This window comes from Suncus etruscus, chromosome 1 (genome assembly GCF_024139225.1).
Source record: "Suncus etruscus isolate mSunEtr1 chromosome 1, mSunEtr1.pri.cur, whole genome shotgun sequence".
In the NCBI taxonomy this organism is placed as follows: domain Eukaryota; kingdom Metazoa; phylum Chordata; class Mammalia; order Eulipotyphla; family Soricidae; genus Suncus; species Suncus etruscus.
The window spans coordinates 117,779,154-117,800,698 of NC_064848.1; positions in this window are offsets into that span (position 1 = coordinate 117,779,154).

The following is a 21,545-nucleotide window of genomic DNA, read 5'->3' on the forward strand; positions in this document are numbered from 1 at the left end:
TTTTTTTAATTACTATTTCAATTTTCTTACCTATTTAAGTCTTCCACTTTTTCTTCATTAAGTATTGGGAAATATTTTTCCAGAAATCTGTCCATTTCTTCTAGATTGATTAGTCAATCATTTTAGAAAATATTTTGGAGATTTCTTTCTCAAATTAACATTATAGCTTCCATATCACCCTGCAATTTAACTTGTGGCATCAACAGAACACAAAAGACAATAATTCAAGGAAGATATGCAAGTTGTGTTCATTACAACATTATTTACAATAACTAAGACCTGGAAACAAACTGTTTAATAACATACGAGTAAATAAAATATACCTGCATATATATTTATATATATAACTATAAATACAAATACCACTCAGATATAAAAAAGAATTTATAAGTTTGCTGCAATTTGGATGGAATTGGAGCAGTGTCATGCTCAGTGAAGTGAAACAGAAAGTAAAAGATACATATTATATTATCTTGTTAATAAGTGGAGTATAAAGAAATAAAAGAAGAGATTAGAAAACAAATTTCCAGATATATCTATTTGTTTTTTGTGCCACACTCAGCTCTCTGGTGTGCTCAGGGTTTACTCTTAGCTCTATACTAAGAAATTATGCCTGGTGATCTTGAAGAACCACATGGGATGCTGGATGAACCTGGGTCATTAGACAAGTGTCCCTACCCTCTATTTTATCACACTGATCCTGATATATATTTGAGTATATTTTCAAAAGCTCTCATCATTCAGGAGTCTTCTGGCTACTATGTGTTCTATAAAGATAACCTTTGGCCCAGTGTGGTTTGTTTTTTCAAATCTTCCTTTTCAAATCTTTCCTTTTCTGTGAGATGAGACTAGCTAAAAACCTTAAACAAAGGTGTTCCCCCAACTTCCTCTTTCCTTAAATCTCTTCTTTTTAAAAACCCAACTGATAGTTCTTTCGTTTTTCTCTCTCTCTCTTGTGGAGAATTGGTTTGAATAAAGAAAGAAGTTCAGGCTTTTTTCTGGGGCAGAGAGATCACTAGGCAAAAGGCCACAAATGCCATGTTCACCATCTTTCATGACTGCTTGGTGTATTAATTTTTCCCTCTGGTTCTTCAGACTCATCCACTTAAGGTTTTAGAAATGTGCTATGTGAAGTGAGATCACAGTTCACAGATTTTTATTTTATACCTTTCCCTGTCTGTTGAAGTTGCATTCTTTTATATATCTGACCATTTATTTCTTTTTTTTTTTTTTTTTTGGTTTTTGGGCCACACCCGGTGACGCTCAGGGGTTACTCTGGCTATGCGCTCAGAAGTCGCTCCTGGCTTGGGGGACCATATGGGACACCGGGGGATCGAACCGCGGTCCGTCTCCTAGGCTAGCGCAGGTAAGGCAGGCACCTTACCTCCAGCGCCACCGCCCGGCCCCTGACCATTTATTTCTATTTCTTTGTATTTCTTTCATTCTTTCATTATTTATTTATTTTTGGGCCACACCCGGTGATGCTCAGGGGTTACTCCTGGCTATGCACTCAGAAATAGTTCCTGGCTTGGGGGAACCATATGATATGGCAGGGGATCGAACCACTGTCTTGCACTGTGTGCAAGGCAAATGCCCTACTGCTGCACCATTGCTTCAGCCTCTATTATTTATTTTTTCATGCCATACTCAAATGTGTTCAAGGTTTATTTTCTACTCTGCACTAAGGAATCACTCTTGGTAAATTTAAAAAGACAATATGTAATGCCTGGGATTGAAGTTAATTATGCTGAGTGCAAAGCAACTAAATCATCTATATTAGATTTATCTTGTTTATTGAGGACATTGTCATTTTTATTTTGAGGAATATTAGCTTGCTTAATTTTGCCCAATTTTATAAAATATTTTTATTGTTTACTAGATAAGAAATTCCTGCATTTCTCTATTTTCTTATTTTTAACTCTATAATACAGCCTTTGAATGTGCAACTTTACCACAATTTAAATACTTTTTAAAATGTGAAACTATCATTTATTAATTTTTGTCAATTATTTTCAATCTTCAGGAAATGTTTTAATGTCAATATCATGTTTTCTGAATAGATTCTTAATATGAAATTATTATTCATGTTATGACTATAGTATTCCTTAAGTGCTAAATATGAAATAACCATTGAATTTATACTTATTTAATGAACTTATTTTATAAATGGCTTTCTGAAGCTATTTACAATCCTAATTTGCATTTTTCCAAATCTATACCCTAGACATTTTTTTTCAATAATAGTTTATATAAATACATGAGTGAGTTAAGCAAAAATGTCTTTGTCTTATAAAATTTATTCATTATGCACTTTTTGGAGTGAAATAGAAAATATACTGGTAGTTCTTTTTAATAACATTTTGTATGTGGCTCATTTTTTAGATCTTTCCAGAAACCTGAAGTCACAAAAAATAAAATGAGGCAGGTAGATTTTACAAAGAAACTAAGATAGATAAAATTTTCATTGAATACATCATACATTGGAATTGTCAAAAAGTAAAATTCTAGAAGTCAGTTGTATTCTTTAATTGCAAAACCACTAAGAATGTTTTATTTCTGACGAATAACTGCATAAGTAACTAGTTATTAGTTAAATCACGTTAAAAGTACTTCATTCATTTAATTGAAGAGGTGAAGCCTGAAAAAAATGCCTTTTTTAAGTAATAAGCACATATTATAAGTTAACGTTAATTCTGTGTGAATATAGCTATCAACTGCCTTATACCATAGCATATTTATAGCTTGTCAGATTTATTTCACTTTCTTCCTTCTGAATATTTTGACTTCTCTCCTTGAACTTCTTTCAGTCTTCTGATGTTTCATCTAATTTTCAAGTTCTGTTGTCATCATTTTTCTCCTTCATTTTGACTTCAGAGAATCAGTTCCTGTGCTTTCTTTTATGCAGAGAATAATAATAGGATGTTGGTTGAATTTTTCAGGTTTATTGATATGTAGTATGTCTTTTGTTACTTACAAAATTCTTTCTTTAAATTTATGTTGTAGCTGCCTTTTGCTGGCATGGAAAACAACATAGTTACCCAGGCTTTAAACTTAGAACAATAGGGCTGAAGAGATAGCACAGAATTTAAAGTGTTTCCCATGTATTCAGCATAACCCAGTCCAGTTCCTGAAATGGTTTCCAAAGCACCACTTAGGGTGATTCAAAGCACCAGTTAGGGTTATTCCTGGGAACAGATAGTAATGTACCCTCAGAAGCACAAGTTCTCCTGTGACCTCTCCCTAAACTAAAAACCAAATAACAAAACAATAGCAACAACAAAAGAACAGATGTGTGGAAAAAATGATAAATTATGGGACCAGAGTGGTGGCGCAAGTGGTAAGGCATCTGCCTGGCCTGCACTAGTCTAGGACGAACCATGGTTCAACCTCCCTGCATCCCATATGGTCCCCCAAGCCAGGAGCGACTTCTGAATGCATAGCCAGAAGTAACCCTTGAGCATCACCAGGTGTGGCCCAAACTCCCCCACCCAAAGTAATAAATTAAGCCACTAATATTTTTCGTAAAATTTTCTTATTATGCTATAATAAAGGAATTATTGAAAGTTATGTTAAAATTAAAAATGTAAAGATAATTCTAAATTACTAGAAATAACTTTTAGAAAAATGAATTTTTTTTAAATAAATGGATTTAGAGGTTTAAAATATGACATGATTGAAGGGATTGTATAAAAAGAAAGTAGAATTTTCTGAGATCAGAGAGATATCAAGGGCACAGAGGCAGCAAAAATTAGAATTCAATAAGTGTCCTTTACATTTATTGAAAATAGTTTTTTAATGTAAATAACAATTTAAAAATATAAAGAAGGGATACAGCTAAGACACTACTAATACTTCTATTTAAAACTCTCTTGTTACTGCTTCTAAAGGAAATTTGCCAAGGTATTTCAGTTGAATGTAATGGCTGGTTTTGTTTTAAGAACAATGGTAAAAACTTAGATTAAATCTGATCTATATTTAATTAAATTTTCATATTTTGTCAGATAAATATATGTCTATAGAATAGGAAACATTTTGAATTTTCATTCAACATTCTTCGATTTACTTACTCATCAATTTATTACATTTTTTGAGTAATTACTATGAGCATCTATTATGTGCCATGTGCTAAAAGAAACTATTCAGTTGGTCAGAGATTGTAATTCAGCGATAGCATACTTATTTCACACATTTAAGGCCTAAGTTTCAATTTTTTTTTTTTTTTTTGGTTTTTGGGCCACACCCATTTTGACGCTCAGGGGTTACTCCTGGCTAGGCGCTCAGAAATCGCCCTTGGCTTGGGGGGACCATATGGGACGCCGGGAGATCGAACCACGGTCCGTCCTACGCTAGCGCTTGCAAGGCAGACACCTTACCTCTAGCGCCACCTTCCCGGCCCCCTAAGTTTCAATCTTAAGCATGCATACACACATGCTCAACAAAGGGTATTGACATAGCAATACTAAACACCCAGAATTATTTTAGAGAGGAAGGTGTCACTCAGAGGTGAATGCTTGTCTTGCATGTCTGAGGACTTGGAACATTTCCCCCAGGTTTGGGGAAAAATGTTCTAGAAAAAATTGGAATTTTGTAAAGGTCAAGGTATTAGTTAATGATTTTAGAGGCAAGTTATTTTTGGAAAACCTAGTTTGACTTTATTGAATGAAATGTATTCACTGCCTTTCATTTCATTGTATTTTGTCTTGATGCTGAACTCTATTAAGAATAAGAATCATGGTGGTCTCCCCACTTCTTCAATTGCTATTATGGTTGCGTACTTGGTCTGATATTTGTGTACTATGTTGTGGACTTGTGGTCCCAGATGTCAGTGTTGTGGGTTCACGTTTAGCGTGTGTATGTGTTGGAGGGATTTAAGGGGGATGTAGTGTCGAAGGTTGAACTCAGTCTCAAACCTGTAAGGAAAGTACTCTATCTGAGCTCCACTGGGGTCCTAAATCCTTTTTCATCATTCTATGTAAATCAAGTGCTGGACACAATTTTTGGAATACATTGAAGATTAGCAAATGTTTATGGACTGAACAAATATAATTTTAGGATGCGTTGTTGTTTAGAAAACAGATTGTGACTTAGTCTTTTTATAAATTTATAATCATTATTGATTGTATTTCCTCAAATCCATGAATGACTTTCTAGGTAATGCAAATATATCCTTTATTTTTCATATATATATTTGTTTTTTTTTGTTTTTTTTTTTTTTTTTTTTTTTGGTTTTTGGGCCACACCCGGTGACGCTCAGGGGTTACTCCTGGCTATGCGCTCAGAAGTCGCTCCTGGCTTGGGGGACCATATGGGACGCCGGGGGATCGAACCGCGGTCCATCTCCTAGGCTAGCGCAGGTAAGGCAGGCACCTTACCTTGAGCGCCACCGCCCGGCCCCTATATATTTGTTTTTGTTTTTATTCTTTGGCCATACCTGGCAGTGCGCAGGGGTAACTCCTGGCTCTGCACTCAGGAATCACTACTGGTGAGCTCAGATGGAATATTGGGAATTGAATCCAGGTCAGCAGCATACAAGGCAAGCACGATGCCCTAATGTGCTATTGCTCCAGTCACCAAATCCTTCATTTTTAAGAGACACTTTATTCTAACTCATGAACAGAGCAAAAGCATGTCAATTTGAAGAGAATAAAAGACTAAATTATATATTGTTTAAATAAATATTTAAATAATTATCTAAGTTATTACCTTAATAATTAAATTTAAGTCATATTTTTGTCTATATCACTGTAGTTAATGAAGTTAAAGGGGATTAGACTAAGGACTTAAAATTATAAACATATTACATTAGCTCAAAGAATTAGGGGGGATAAAGCACTCAACTCAAATTTACATTTTGATTTTTATGTTGTTTTTTGGGCTATACCTAAAAATACTCAGGGGTTATTCCTTGCTCTGTGCTTATTTAAGGATCACTTCTGGCAGTGCTCAGGGAAACTGGGATTCCAGGATGCTAAGGATTGAATCTAAGTTGGCCACATGTAAAGCAAGCACTGCCTTATTGCTTTGGTTCCTCAATGAACATTTTTAATAATACAAATATCTTATATCCATTATATATTTCACAAGTCATAAAAATATAATCTCTTAACTTCTGGAATAGAAAATAATGTTAATGGCTTTGAAAACCCCCACAAAAGTAACACCAGTAAAGATTTTATATTTATTATTATTATTATTATTATTAATTTATTTTTTTTTTTGGTTTTTGGGCCTTACCTGGTGACTTTTGGGTTACTCCTGGCTCTGCGCTCAGAAAAAGCTCCTGCTTGGAGCTGCCATATAGGACCCCAGGGATCAAACCGACGTCTTTCCTGGATTATCAGTTGCATGCAAGGCAATTGCCCTACTGCTGTACTATAGCTCTGGTCCCCCAAATTTTATTTTTTAATTAAAATAATTTTTTAGTTGATTGAAGTTTTGTGATTTACAATACTGTTAATATGCATAAATTTCAACACGATACCCATCACCAGTGTATCTACTTCTATTTCCCAAGGACTCCAAACCTTTCCCTTTCATGCTTATCCCCCCCATCAGTTGTGTGGATAAGTTTTCCTATTGTGTTGCATTTGGTTTTTGTTGCTATCTTACTGTGTATCTGTAAGTCCCATATATGAGAGAGATTATTCTGTTTTTACCCCTCTCTTTTTGACTGAAGATTTTAAATATGGTAAGCAGCTATTGTATTTGCTCTAGCCCAGAGATATTTTTATTGATAGATAATAATTTAATGCAGATCATTTTAACTATTAATATATAGAATAAATGATTTGTCTTTAAATGTTTTGCAGTAGCTATCAGCCAAAGAAACTAATAAAATTTTACCTAAACTATTTTATATTAAATGGACAAATTTAAACTTTTCTCATATTAGTAAAATGAGATGACTTTTTTACTGTCCTGAAATGACAATGTCAGTGTCTAAAGCTTATATCTTTTGTGACTAGTATTTCATTAAGATAAGGAGAGCTTTAACAGTCTGATCTTTAATTTACCATTCTAAATTGCTTTCATTACTGCCAGTTGCTCAGAACCCTGAATTATGCTTCCCAAGCCTATGATGAGCATAATTTACAGAACAATTAATGGTAGGAGGTCAAAAAATTCTCATTTTTATTGATTAGAATTTAATATAAATATGACAATAACACTATTTTAAAGTTAGCAATACATGTTATAGAAAAGAAAGATCACTAGAGAAATACCATTGCTGCTTTTTGTTTATACCTCCTGCAGAACTCATAATATTTTTTAATATATAATTTTTATTTTGACCATATTGGTTTACATAACTTTCACAATAATTTTTTAGGTACATAATAATATTGAATCATGGGAATTCCCATCACCAAGTTTGTTCTCCCCTCATTCCCATCCTGCCTCCCATATCCCCCACCCTCAATCCCCGGGTCACCAGAACAGGTGGTCCCCTTTGTGTCCAGTTTACTACTTGTTGATCATATATATGTTTGGTCATGGTATCCTCCTTTAATTCCCCCTCTATTTGAGAGGCAGAACTAGATAGCAAAACTCATACTTTTATAAGAAATAAGAACAAGTAGCTCCCAGATGAAGTTTGGAGAGAAGTAGTCTTTGGTAGAATATATTGGTTGTATTCTTGCTCTATTCCATAGGTCTCAAACTCGTGGCATGCAGGCCATTTATGGCCCTCCGTACAACATTTTGTGGCCCATGGCCGGCCTTCAAATATTGCAGTATTCGCGATTATTTGCTTACTGAATAATCGCAATAAAAATCACATTAGTAAGAAAAAAATTTCATTAAACATTCGCATAACCCGAGCAGTTTCCTTCGGGGTATGCAAATGTTTAATGCGATCTTTGCAATTTTTTCTTACTAATGCGATTTTTATTGCGAATATTCGGTAAGCGAATAATCGTGAATATTTTGCGCCTAGCACAGAGGTCATTTCCACTACTCCTGGCCACTGTCCCTTGCATTATTGGAGACCTAAGGGAGAGAAGGGAGAGAGTTTATTACAGAATTAGATTTCGTCATACCTTCATCATGACTTCATCAAAGCCTGCAGTGAAGAGAAAGATTGATGACAAGCACAGAAAATTTCAGGAAAAGTGGGAGACACAATATTTCTTTGTTGAGCACAGGGGCATCCCCATCTGTCTTATTTGCTCAGAGAAAGTTGCAGTGCACAAGGAATACAACTTGAAACACCATTATTCAACTAAACATGCTGAGGAATGTGCAAAATATCAAGAAAATGAGAGTCAAGTGGGTTGCCAGTCTTAAAGCATGTCTAATGAGGCAACAAGATTTCTTCAAGAAAGCAACCAAAGAGAATGTTACATCAGTCGAAGCTAGTTACATGGTTAGTGAGATGATTGCTAAGGCAGGGAAACCATTCACAGAAGGAGAGTTTGTTAAAAAATGCATGTTATAGGCTGCAAGTAATATCTGTCCAGAAAAGAAAGGTCAGTTTAGCAAAATCTGCCTTTCTGCCAACACTGTGGCAGAGTGCATTTCTGACATGTCAAGTGACATTTATCATTAACTGTGTGAGAATGCCAAATGTTTTGATGCATACTCAGTTGCTCTTGACAAGGGCACATATATAACAGACACTGCACAGCTCACGATTTATGTCCATAGTGTTGATTGCAATTTTGAATTGACAGAGGAGCTGCTCACAATAATTCCAATGCATGGCCAGACCACCGCTAATGAGATATTTTGGCATCTGTGTGATGCCATTGAGAATGCAGGTTTGCCATGGAAGAGTTTTTTTTGAATAATAAATAACTGATGGAGCGCCATCGATGACGGGGAGGAAAAATGGACTGGTGGCACTTTTAAAAAAACTTGAAGAGGAGGGTGTAGAGAAGGCCATTGCTCTTCACTGCATTATCCATCAACAGGCCCTTTGCAGTAAATGCCTGCTATGTGACAATGTGATGTCTGTTGCTGTGAAATGCATCAATCAAATCAGATCCAGGGGCTTAAAGCACAAGAGGTTCGATCCTTTTTTAGAGGAAATGGAGTCAGAATATGGAGATGTGCTCTATTTCAACAAGGTACGTTGGCTCAGCAGGGCAAATGTCCTGAAAAGATTTTTTTGAGTTGAGAGAAGTGAAAGACTTCATGGAGAAGGATGGAAAGGCTGTTTCTGAGTTGAGTGATCACAAATGGCTCATGGACTTAGTTTTTCTTTTTGACATCACTCATAAGCTGAATGTACTAAACAAGATGTTACAAGGCCCAGCGCAGCTTATCAGTGCTGCCTATGACAATGTGAGAGCATTCTCCACAAAATTTGTGTTATGGAAATCCCAGCTCTCAGACAAACCTTTGCCATTTCCCAGCATGCAACGAACTTGTGGATGCAGGCATACTATTCAGTGGTGAGAAATATGTTGATGCTATTTTTAAGCTAAAAAGGAATCTGATCACAGATTTGCAGACTTCAAAAAGCACAGAGCCACTTTCCAAATTTTTGTGGACCCCTGTTCCTTTGATGTACAAGATGCCCCTCTTGTGCTTCAAATGGAGCTCATTAACCTGCAATGCAACTTTGATCTCAAAGTCAAATTCAGGGAGATTAGTGGAAAAGCAGACATGCATGGGCAATTTTTGAGAGAATTGCACCCCAGCTTCCCTGAGCTTTCCCGAATGTTCAAGCACACCATGTCCCTTTTTGGGAGCACATATTTGTGTGAAAAGTTATTCTCCACATTGAACTTCAATAAGTCAAAGTACAGGTCTAGACTTAATCATGATAATCTTCAAGCCATACTGAGAATCTCAACTGCTTCCTCTCTAAAACCAAATGTGGTTCAGATTTGTGAGAAGAAGCGCTGTCAAGTCTCTGACAGCAAGGAATAGGCAAAAGATGCCATGTTCAGAAGAGCTGTTCATGTTCTTCACTCAATATTCTATTCATGTTCAGAAGAAATAATTAAAACTGTTAATAATTACATTTGAGGACGTTTTTTCGTGAAATCCCTTGTGCGGCCCTGTCTCACCCTGACTTTACCTCCTGTGGCCCCCAGGTAAATTGAGTTTGAGACCTCTGCTTTATTCTCTTCCTCCCTAGCTTTTTTTTTTTTTGTGGGTTATACACAGTGGCTTTCAGGGCTTACTCTGGCTGTGTGCTCAGGGTTCACTCCTGGCAAGCCTCGGGGGAACACATGGGGTGCTGGTATTTGAACTAGAGTCTACCATGTACAAGGCAAATACATTACCCCTACTGCTGTACTATCATTCTGATCCTCCTCCCTATCTTTTAACTTTAGATTTTTCAGTGATATTGTTTTGCCAGAATTTGTCAGATGTCAGTGAGATAGCTGAGGCACACAAAGATAGTAGGTAATAAGTTTATTACATTGCAATCATTATGGGTCCTGTTATGAGTCTTTGGACTCAACACATTTGACAAACATTTCAAAAGCTGAGGTTGCATGTATAGTCTAAAACTACAATTCATATTTATGATCATGTAAGATTAAATAGCATTTTTACATATGTTTCAAGTAAGATATGGTTTGCAGACATGCATACATCAATGAGTCTTACTTATAGTTATAGCCATTCCCCATATAAGAGCAAATTACCTCTTTACATAAATCAGGGTCAAGGTAGGTTTTTTGCCATCCCTCATCTGCCTAGGCAACTAGTTGTAAATTCCAGGTTTATTAGGGTTTTATCACAAGGACTCAGGGATTTAGACAGCCAGCTCTTACATTTTTAGGGTTAGACTCTTACAAACTTTCAACTTTCCCTTGGTCCAACAGTATGTGGGTGATGTTTTCTTAAACTATATGCTATTATAGCAGATTATAGCAAATAACTTAAATTAGCAGACTTAATAACTTAAATAACTTAAAATACCAGAAGGGCAAAAGCAGCACAGGTTTTTTTCTTTTTCTTTTTTTTTTGGGGGGGGGGCACACCCACATACTCGGCAGAACTCAGGGTTACTCCTGGCTCTGAGGTCAGAAATCGCTCCAAGTGGGTTTAGGGAACCATATGGGATGCCTGGGATTGAACCTGAGTCTGTCCCGGGTCTCTCTGTTCAAGGCAAATGCCTACCGCTGTGCTATCACTCCAGCCTCAGAGGCAGATTTTTTATCTCTCAGCTTCTCACCCCAGATTTTTTTCTTTTGTCTGTCCTCCAAACTTTCACACTTTTCCTTTAGTTTTCCTTATTACCATGATCCTTTTCATTGAATTTTGCTACTACTACTTTCTTATTTGACTAAAATTTAGGAGTAAGTATGTATTATCAGTGAAGTTTATTTGAAAAGCTTCTCTCTAAATCTTTATCTGGGGACTACTGATTCTATTTCTTCATGTCTCTGGAATTGGTTTATTTTTCAGAATTTTCTTCAAAATTATAGATGGAAATATATGTGCCCTTCAGTCTTATACATTCATATCACTTTCAAATAGTCTCTAGTTTTTTTTCTCCTTACATGAAAACTTTAAGAAATGTACTACTGGTCAGAAGGGCACAGAAGCCATCTTGGGTCATGCTGTTTCCAGCTGCCTGAGACTGGATTTCATCAGCATTCCTGCCGGTGATCCTGCCTGCTTTAGAGGTGGGTCGGGACGTACACACACTGATTCCTACTGGTTTCTGCTGGGTGTCAGAAGAGCGCAAAAGCCATCTTGGGCCATGGTGTTTCCAGCCGCCTGAAACTGGAATCCAGGGAGCTACAGAGAGTTCTTGACTGGCTCCGCTTTCCTTCTGTGCCTTGGATGATCCTGAGGACTTGAAGGAAACTCTTAGCTTTGCTTGTCTGTCTTTCTTGAATACTTGAAGCTCTCCTCAGAGGCCTAGAAAGTGCACCCCCCAAAAAATACCTGTCATCTAGAGGCCACAGAAGAGTGCAGCCGCTCCACTTTGCGGCCATGCACTCTTTCTAACCAATGAACCCCACCACAACAAGCAGAAAAAATTACACTACAAGCAAGACAATGGGGAAACCTCGCAGTCAAACACCATGCACAAAGAATGAAGATGATAGCTCGGATGACTCAAAAAATTCCAACCAGGGCCTGGAGAGATAGCACAGCAATGCTTGCCTTGCAAGCAGCCGATCCACGACCTAAGGTGGTTGGTTCAAATTCTGGTGTCCCATATGGTCCTTCGTGCCTGCCAGGAGCTATTTCTGAGCAGACATCCAGGAGTAACCCCTGAGCAATGCCAGGTGTGGCCCAAAAACCAAAAAAAAAAAATAAAAATTCCAACCATCTGATTAACCTCTCAGATAAGGAGTTTAGAATAGAAATCTGGAAGATGTTCATAGAACTCAAAAAAGCATAGATCGATCTGAACAGAACACAAAGACAGAAATCAGAAACCTCTAAACTGAAATAACAGATCTGAAAAACATGGTAGCTGAACTGAAAAACTCAGTGGATGGCCTTGCCAGCAGGGTAACAGCAGCTGAGGACAGTATCAATGTGCTGGAAGATGAGATGCAAAAAAACTCAACACAAAAGAAGAAATTGGAAAAGGAACTTAAGACAAATGATCAGGCAATGGAAAAAGTACTCAAGGCATGTGAACAGATGAAAATAGAAATCTTTGATAAACTCAACAGAAACAACATAAGAATTATTGGAGTTCCAGAGGCCCAGGTAGGAGATCCCCAGGAAGAATCAACTGTCAAAGACATCATCAAAGATATACTCCAGAGTTAAAGACTACTACATGCAATCAAATCCTGCATGCCTGAAGGGTATCAGCTGAAAGAGACCCAAAGAAAAACACCCCAAGACACATCCTCATTACAATGACAAATCCCACAGATAGAGATAGAATACTGAAAGAAGCAAGATAAAAAAGGGAAATTACATTCAAAGAAGCATCCCTAAGACATGTCACAAAAAACTCTCAAGGCCAGAAGACAGTGGTGGGATATTGTGACAAGACTGAATGAAATGAATGCCTCACCGAGAATACTGCACCCAGCCTGACTCATGTTGAGGTTTGAAGAAAGGATACATAACTTCATAGATAAACAACAGCTCAGAAACTTCACAAATGAAAAACCAGCCTTAAAGGAAAAACTTTAAGACAAGAGAGTCCAACAGACACAGCAAACTTATCTACAAAGATGACATTAAATCCTATGACAATCATCTCCCTCAATGTCCATGGACTAAATTCACCAATTAAAAGACACAGAGTGGCAAAATGGGTCAAAAAGATGAATCCAACCTTCTGCTGCCTACAAGAAACACATCTGAATAGTCAGAACAAACAGACTCAAAAGAAAAGGCTGGAGGAAAATTATCCAAGCAAACAACACCCTTAAGGAAGCTGGGGTGTTCATATTAATATATGATGACACCAACTTTATCCTCAGAAAAGTGGTAAGGGACAAAGATGGACATTTTGTACTAATCAAGGGATATGTGCAACAGAAAGAAATCAGACTATTAAACATATATGCACCCAATGAGAAACCAGCAAATTATCTAATACAATTATTGACAAATCTCAAAGAAGACATCAATAATAACACAATAATTGTGGGAGACCTCAACACTGTCCTGTCAACACTTTATAGGTCAACCAAACTGAAACCCAACAAAAACATACTAGCGCTGAAAAGAGAAAATGAAGAAAAAGGACTAGTAGACATATATACGACATTCCACCCAAAAAAAAACCTGGATACACATTCTTCTCCAATGTACATGGGTCATTCTTCAGGATAGACCACATGCTGACAAATAAAACATATCTTTATAAAATCAAGAGGATAGAAATCTTGCAGGCTACCTTTGCTGACAACAAGGCTCTAAAAATATAAGTGAACTACAAAGGGAACTGTTGTGTATGTAAACATATTATGGGATTATTATATTACTGACCCTACCCTGATCCTTGATTGTGCCCTACCCTAGGGTGTGACCTGATTCTGATCCCACCATTGGGTGGTACCTGATCTCACCATTTGGGAGGTACCTGATCCCACCATTGGTGGTACCTGATTCTGGGGGATAAAAACAATGGTCTGTGGAAGGCGAGGTGCTTTTTGGCTGGAACTGATGCTGAGGCTTTGGACTTCAGTCTTTTCCACTGAATAAAGTTAATATTTCCACAAGCCTGACTGTCTGCCAGCTGTTTACCTGCCGCTTCACCTCAGAACCGCCAGCTGAACAGGGTGGCAGATGTGTGCTCTAAGCTGGAGGGGACAAACCTCATCCTCCATCCCTCCATCAGTCAACCTCTTCAGGGGCTGACCTGCAACAGGACACAGAAGAAAAACTTTAACAATTGGAAATTAAACAGCCATCTATTGAACAATCAGTGGTTCTGAGATGAAATCAAAGAGGAAATCAAAATGTTCCTGGAAATAAATACGAAGACACTAACTGCCAGAATCAATGGGACACAGCAAAAGCCCTGCTCCAAGAAATAAGAGAGGACACATGGAAATAGAAACACATACCCTGCTCATGGATTGGCAGGATTAACATAATTAAAATTGCAATACTCCCCAAAGCATTATGCAGATTTAATGTGATCCCTCTAAAGACACCTGTGACATTCTTCAAAGAAGTGGATCAAACACTTATAAAGTTTATCTGGGACAATAAACAACCTCGAATAGCTAAAGCATTCCTAGGGAAAAGGAGTATGGGATGCATTACTTTCCCCAACTTTAAACTGTACTACAAATCAATAGTTATCAAAACAGCATGGTATTGGAATAAAGACAGACCCTCAGATCAGTGGAGTAGGTTTGAGTTCTCAGAGAACATTCCCCAGAAATATAAACATCTAATTTTTGACAAAGGAGCAAGAAATCCTAAGTGGAGCAGGGAAAACCTCTTCAACAAGTGGTGCTGCAGAACTGGTTAGCCACTTGCAAAAAAGCGAACATAGACCCTCCAGTTAACACCAGGTACAACGGTAAAATCCAAATGGATTAAAGACCTTGATATCAGACCTGATACAACAAGGTATATAGAACAACACGTAGGTAAAACACTCCATGACATTGAGACTAAAGGCATCTTCAAGGAGGAAACTGCACTTTTCAAACAAGTAGAAGCAGAGATAAACAGAGGGGAATACATTAAGCTGAAAAGCTTCTGCACCTCAAAAGAAATGTTGTCCAAGATAAAAGAGCCACCCTTATTGGGAGAAATTATTCACCCAATACCTATCAGATAAGGGGATAATCTTTAAAATAAACAGGGCACTGACAGAACTTTACAAGAAAAAAAATCTTATCCCATCAAAAAATGGGGAGAAGAAATGGACAGACACTTTGATAAAAAAGAAATACACATGGACAAAAGACACATGAAAAAATGCTCCTCATCACTGATCGTCAGGGAGATGCAAATCATAACAACAAAGAGATACCATCTCACACCACAGAGATTGGCATGCCTTACAAAGAATGAGAACAATCAGTGCTGGCGGGGATGTGGAGAGAAAGGAACTCTTATCCAGTGCTGGTGGGAATTCTGTCTATTCCTACCTCTATGAAAGCGATATGGAGATTTCTCCAAAAACTGGAAATTGAGCTTCCATTCGACCCAGCTTTTCATTCCTAGGGATATATCCTAGGAACACAAGAATACAATACAAAAACCCCTTCCTCACACCTATATTTATTGCAGCACTATTCACAATAGCCAGGCTCTGGAAACAACCAAGCTACCCTTGAACAGATGAATGGCTAAAGAAACTGCAGTACATATACACAATGGAATATTACGCAGCTGTCAGGAGAGATGAAGTCATGAAATTTTCCTATATATGGATGTACATGGAATCTATCATGCTGAGTGAAATAAGTCAGAGGGAGAGAGAGAGACTCAGAATAGTCTCACTCATCTATGGGTTTTAAGAAAAATAAAAGTCATTTTTGCAACAATCCTGAGACAATGAGAGGAGGGCTGGAACTTCCAGCTCACTTCATGAAGCTCACCACAAAGAGTGGTGAGGGCAGTTATAGAAATAACTACACTGAGTACTACCATAACCATGTGAATTAATGAGGGAACTGGAAAGCCTGTCTAGAGTACAGGTGGGGGTGAGGTGGAATGGAGGGAGATTTGGGACATTGGTGGTGGGAATGTTGCACTGGTGAAGGGGGTGTTCTTTACATGACTGAAACCTAGTCACAATCATATTTGTAATCAAGATGCTTAAATAAAGATTTTATAAATAAAAAAAAAGAAATGTACTACATGACTGATTTATCTTTTTTTTTTTTTTTTTTTTTTGGTTTTTGGGCCATATCCGGCGGTGCTCAGGGGTTTCTCCTGGCTGTCTGCTCAGAAATAGCTCCTGGCAGGCACGGGGGACCATATGGAACACTGGGATTCGAACCAACCACCTTAGGTCCTGAATCGGCTGCTTGCAAGGCAAACACCGCTGTGCTATCTCTCCGGGCCCGACTGATTTATCTTTGAATTCAACTGTGGTTATCTTATGTCACTTAAATGTCAACCATTTCAAACATTCAAACCTCACTTTAAGAAAGTTACTCACGTTTTACTTTAGTCCTTCATTCCCCAGGTATGATATTATTAAGGTAAAACATTATACTGGAAATAGTTATACCCTACATTTAAATCCCAATGCATTTATAGAGAAGGTAAGGGGGCAGTGAAAGGAGATCACAAAGGTTTATTTGTTAGGTCTGTTACAAACTGAGAAACACCCAAAATTGCCAGAAGACACCAGAAAGTAGGATACTGCAATGAATTCTCAAAACATTGTGGAAGAACAAACCTGACAGACACCTAGAATTCAGGTTTGTAGCTTCTGGAATGGTGAGAGAATAACTTTCTGTTGTTTAAGGTTTGTAGAAAGTTGTTATGCCTGAAACCTTACAATTACTCAACCAGTTTTTCTCTAGGGCTTACATCTTACATTGCCATGATACTTTTATTAAATTGTAAAAATCGGGTACAAAGAGATAGTACAGTGTTTGTTTTGCATGCAGCTGACCTGGGTTTGATCTCCAGCATTTCACATGCTACCTTGAGCTCACCAGGCATAATAGCAGAGGCAGGAGTATTCCCTAAGCACTACCAGGTGTGCTCTCTGCCTCCCCCACAAAACCCCACAAAAACTGTAAACAACATTGGTGCTTAGCTTTTATTTTCTAATCTTTATTTAGATTTCCTTAGTTTTTACATTAGCATCCTCTCTTGTTCCAGGAGCCCATCTAAGAGTCAATTTACATTGCAGTTTTTATTTCTACTTAGTCATCTTTAAAATTCCTCTGCTTTTATTTCTAATGGTCTTTACAGTATTTAGTAAAAATGATTAACCAATAATTTTGTAGATCATATCTCAATTTGGGGTTGTAAGATATTTTTCTCAGAATTAGACTGAAATCATGAGTTTTAAAGAAGAATACCACTGTGATTGATGTAGGAGAGGTGAGAGTGTATGTCTGTGTGGTACATGGACTCAGGTTCTTTAATATTTTAAATACTGAAAATATTGTGTAATAAAGAAAGCTCAGACTCAAAGCTAGAAAATACAAAGATTTATTGGAAAGTACTATCTAAAGAAACTCCCCAACATGGTAGGAACTTAGTATAGACTAATTTTAGTGTAACCATTTTTTTTTTTTTTTTTTGTGGTTTTTGGGTCACACCCGGCAGTGCTCAGGGGTTATTCCTGGCTCCAGGCTCAGAAATTGCTCCTGGCAGGCACGGGGGACCATGTGGGACGCCGGGATTCGAACCAATGACCTCCTGCATGAAAGGCAAACACCTTACCTCCATGCTATCTCTCCGGCCCTAGTGTAACCATTTTTTAATAGAAAAAATGTCTTTGTGTTATTTATTAAATGAACTATGAAGCTATTCTATTTTACTTTCCAATAATGTCTTGTCAATTTAGGATTCAATTGTATTGCTAATCTAAGATTAACATCTTGCATTCTTTCATAGACTGGTAGGCACTGTTAATTTATGAGATTTTTAGGTTATATATTTCCTCATATTTTTGTTATTGTCTGGGCATTATCTCTTAGTCTCTTGTGTGCCCAAGAATTTATAGTAGTGTTTATAATATAGGATGAGGGCAGCTAAGATGAGGCTGTTAGCAAAAACTCGGAAGAAACTAAGGCTACCTCATTCATAATAAAAGACTTTTGGTATCACATGATTTAGGCTACAGAAGATTGAAATGACATAACCATTAATATCATATTGATATTTTTTTGTTTTTCAGCCATACCTCGTGATGCTCTGCTTCTTTCTATCTTTATAATTAGGGGACCATATGTGGTGCCAGGAATCAAACCTGGGTCAGCTATGTGCAAGACAAATGATCTGTTTGCTGTACTATCACTCTGCCCCCCCCTTTTTTTTGCTAAGGTGACACTTGACAGTTTGCTGCTATGATTTTTCCCTTTCCATTCTCTTCTATTTAAAAGTGAGCCATTTCAATTTATACTCAAAAGAAAATTAGCATTTATATTATTAAATTTTTTGGTAAGCAAGATTTGGCTACTTTTTTATTTGCTTATTAAATCATTTATTAATATCAATACAGATTCTTATCCTATAAAATTGTAATTTTTTAGTTTTATTTTCCTGAAAATAAAATATCCACTCATCTTTTTTCCTTTATGGCAAGCACATTTCCAAACCCCATTCTGTCTCAATATCTTTCATTGATACTCTCTGCATCTTAAGAATGAAATGCATAAAGGTTTGTAGTTATTTCCAGAAGTTCATAGCTTAGGTGGTCTTATAATATGCCATTTATGATTCTAGGCTTTGTGAGTGTAAGGGCACTTTTAGAGCACCCTTAAGAAACTATTTACATCTATTCAAGTTTTCAATCTGTCTTTACTTCTCAATTGATTTTCTGACCTATACATTTCTACTTTATGTTTGTAGCTGAGCTTTCTATTCTTTTTTTTTTTTTTTTTTAGGTTTTTGGGCCACACCCGGTGACGCTCAGGGGTTACTCCTGGCTATGTGCTCAGAAGTCGCTCCTGGCTTGGGGGACCATATGGGACGCCAGGGGATTGAACCGTGGTACGTCCTAGGCTAGCGCAGGCAAGGCAAGGCACCTTACTTCTAGCGCCACTGCTCGGCCCCGAGCTTTCTATTCTATACTGAGAAATACTCGTTTGTTTCTCTAGCTTAGGACTTGCTGGCTCAAGGCTTTTTTCTTCTACTGACAGATGGAAAAGTACAGAGACACCTCAAATATTATTTTGTCCCCAAAACCAATCTTTCTTGTTTTGCTTCATTTTGTTTTGTTTGTTTGGTTTGGGGCTATATCTGATTATACTTAGGGTTCACTCCTGCCTCCACACTTAGGGATCATTCCTAGCTGGCTCTGGGGACAATATGAGTGCCAGGACTTGATTCTGGATTGGCCCCATGCAAAGCAAATGACCTACTATGTCTTAATTATAGTATCACCCAATGATACTAAGGTTTAGTTATATATTTTTGTGTGACTTTGTGATTTTTTTGTTGTTTCCATTGTCATTTTCTAATTTTCCATAAACTCACTATTATTGTAAATATATCAAGTATTTTCTCCTCCCTGGTGACTTTCATAAACTCTGAAGATGTTCTTTGTGTCCTCATTGAATGCTCATATCTCTTAAACACTTTTTGCATTGTATTTGTATTATTTATTTATGAAGGTTTCTTTTTAATAGTTTCAAGAAAATAAAAACAATTTTTTATTTATTGCTGCATACTTATTACTATCCCAGCCACAGAATAGCTGGTTTTAACATATTTCTTAATAAAATAAAATATACATCTGCAAAATTTCTTATTTTGACTGCTTGAGATAGTTTTATAATGGTATTTTCTTTTATATACAAAAATGTATTTTAGCTTCAACTGATTGGACAAAAGCTATTATCTAAAGCATGGTCTATGACACAGTGCCTTTGAGTTTTAGGGCAGCTTTGGCTGATATGTTCATATTATTCTGAATAGCATATGACACACAGTTACACAACACCAGAGGGAATATTATAGGGTTTCCCATGGTAATCTTTTCCAAGATTACAGTTCCCTTGCTCTGTTGATTCCCTAGCTCTGGTCTACATCACTTCTGATGTGCTCTTCTTTGACTACCAGACATCTTGTGATGTTATGCTACTGAATTATTCTAAACATTTTCTCACTTCTATCTTATTTTTTTTCTCTACCAGCTTAACTCCCAAAGCAGAATTTTTTTTTTTTTTGGCTTTTGGGTCACACCCGGCGGTGCTCAGGGGTTACGCCTGGCTGTTTGCTCAGAAATAGCTCCTGAGAGGCACGGGGGACCATATGGGACACTGGGATTCGAACCAACCACATTAGGTTCTGGATTGGCTGCTTGCAAGGCAAACACCGCTGTGCTATCTCTCCGGGCCCTCAAAGCAGAATTTTTTAATTTAAATCTTTTCCTTACTTTTTCTTCCTTTCCCCTTTCTTTCTCTTTCCTTTACTCTTTTCATTTCCATTCCTTCTTTCCCTTCCTCTTTCTTCATGATCCCTTCTCTCTTCTCCTATCCAATTTCTCCTTTCCTCCTCCCTTCCTCTCAAGCTCCTCTTTCCCTTTTTTCCTCTTCTCCTTTCTTCAGGGTGTACTCCTGGTTCTGAGCTCAGGGATAAGTTCTGGTCTCCTGGGACCATCGAAGTACTGAGGATAGAACTTGGGTTAGCCATGTGCAAATAAATTATTCTATCCATTGTACTACATCTCTCTAGTTCCAGAGCAAAAAATTTTTTTGTTTTACTTGGAAGAAAGTCATGTTTTTATCTTTAATGTTTGCCCCATATGTTAGTGCTTTAGAAATACTTTTCTCTACATTCTCTTTTGTTCTTACTTCAAGACTATCATCAATCCCATTTTTTAAATAAGCAAATTGGAATTCTTAGAACTTAAGTGATCAGTGATACTCACCATATAGAAACTGGTTAAGCTGGGCATAGAATTTTGTTCAATTTATAACATTACAGATTTCTAAACTCAGAAAAAGCATGCGCTGAGGACATCCTTTGAAAGGACATCCTAGTAAAATTATGTAGGATTACTATAGTTTTAAAACTCTTTTCTCAGGAACTTGTCACGGGTTTTCTGCCTGCATAAAAATAATTTCATCAAAATATTCTGATCAGAAGTATGCTTTAGAGGTTTGATTTTGTAGTTGGTGAATATTCACAACTGTGATGTATAAATCTGAATATATATATGCCTTTGTGCTTGTTGAAGAATAAAAAAAATACAGAAACATTGTCATGAATTTCATTGTCTTCTTTGTGACAGAAAAGATCAACCATGAAATGAAAGTATTTTTTTGAAGAGCAGTATAGCTACATTCATCTATTTCTTGAGTGCAATTTTTTACTTTGTTTTGTTTAAATTAACTTGAGAAGATAGAAATTTAATATAAAACTTCAGGAAGTGATAAAAATATTTATATTTTTTGTCCTGTCCTTAATGCAACTGAAAATTGGGGTTTTCAGGAACAAGTAAGAAGATCTAACTGTTGTTATTTCTCTCTCACTGTAACTGTCACTCACTAGTCTTA